Here is a 1,907-nt window from a genome sequence, read left to right on the forward strand (position 1 = left end):
CAGTCCTCACTGTGTCAGAATGGATGTCAGCAGGATTAGTAGTAGAAGTAGTTTATTTTTCTCTAATACTTCATTATTGTTTTTTAAGGCAAAGCTAACTGAAAGGGGCACTGAGCAGAGTTACAACCAGGGATTACAATTTTTTTCTTCTGCAGTTTGGCACCCCCTCCAGCAGATGGGGCTCTAGGCGATCGCCTAGTTCGCCTATGCCAAGAGCCGGCTCTGCCAGCAGGCCAGTGACCAGTGCTGTCCCAACACACAGCTGCTGGTAAAATCGGTGCAGTGGTCTTTCTGCTCCTCTTCCCAGCCGTAGTATTAGTATGTTTTAAAACTGCCAATTTAATGCAACACATATATAATAGTTGCACTTTCATTCACAGTGAACTGTAACTGCACTTTCACCCACACTGCCCCCCGTGTCCCCACTGTTTCCCTTGTCCTTGCTGTCTCCACTGTCCTATACTGTCCTCATTTGCTGTCTCCATCATCATCACTCTTGCCTTTATCTTTAGCTTACTGGGTTGCAGGCTACTTGTTTTCTTCATCAAATCCTACTTCATCCTCACTACCTACAGGAAACATTAGTTTGGTTTCCTTTTGTAATAAACTATAAATCATTGTTGCATTCATTTTGTAAATGGAAGAAAAGAGTGCCAATTTTAATCATATGCAATATGGAAATAATGACTCACAAAATGCATTATTATAGCAGATTCTAGAAGATCAGAGCATACCGTCAACATGCCAGACTAGCAACAGAGTTGCCGTATGGCATCATCCACATTTTACCAGTTTAATATCATTAAATGACCAAATACAGTGCAATAAACCACAGAATAGTGAACTTAATACTGATTGTTGAGTATGTATTTTTTACCCCATCAAAATATGTAAAGAAAATACTTTTTTTTCATGATTTTTGTGGAGTAAAATGGTGAGGCTCCTCCCTGTGAAGAGGTCTGCAGAAAAGATTGTCAAAATTTCCTCTAGAAAGTCATGGGATAAACTCAAACACTGCTATTAGTTCTCTTAGGATCCCATCTCTTAAATTTGGAGGCACTGTATATGTGTGGAAGGTACTCAAAAGGTTTGTTGCCAAATAGAAACATCGTACCATAAGAGGGTTAAAGATCTTTATAACATTTACCCCCCTCATAATACTCAACTTTTAAACAGATTAAAGAGCAATCCTTGAATTAATGRGTGTCACTGGTAATTTCATGAAGGAGTTTCAGACTAATGGTGGTGAAAAGGSATGGAGTCAGAGACCTTTTGGACTTGTAAATGACAGGATATTGTYCTATCTCTGGAGGTGTGTTAGCTCGCAAATCATCTGTTGAAGATGACTCTCAGTTACTACCACTTTAAATAAATTTTAGCTTTTAATATTGTAGCCAATAATACTGATTTGGGTTTTGTGCAGGTTAAGATTGATCAGCTTTTGCGCCCAGCTTGAAGTGCATTGACCCCAAACGTTAATCAGTTGTAGATAAACATCTAATCGTTACTTCTTGAGAGTTTCATTCAAATCCATCCAGTGGTTTGTGATATATTTTGCTAACWGACCGACAAAGTTGACTAATTGCACAGTTTTAAACACAGATTACAACTTGGGCCGACTCAGCTACTACAACACCAAATTTTAGCTCATTATTTGTAAAATTTAGTTATGAGTATTTTTGAGTTTCTGWATTTGCTTAGTTGTGGCGGCCATCTTGGATCAGGTTGACTTTAAAATTTGATTAGCTGTAGATATAAACACATTTGTTACTTAGATGTTTGGTTCGGTAAATATTTTTGCTAACAGACGCGCGCTTTCTCCGCCTGGTTCTTTAAAGCAGCAGTTTCCAGCTGTCGCCACCAGATGGCGCCATCGCGCCGCTCCTGACCTCCCTCCTCCTGCGGCG

This window comes from Austrofundulus limnaeus, unplaced genomic scaffold (genome assembly GCF_001266775.1).
Source record: "Austrofundulus limnaeus strain Quisiro unplaced genomic scaffold, Austrofundulus_limnaeus-1.0 Scaffold115, whole genome shotgun sequence".
Taxonomy (NCBI): domain Eukaryota; kingdom Metazoa; phylum Chordata; class Actinopteri; order Cyprinodontiformes; family Rivulidae; genus Austrofundulus; species Austrofundulus limnaeus.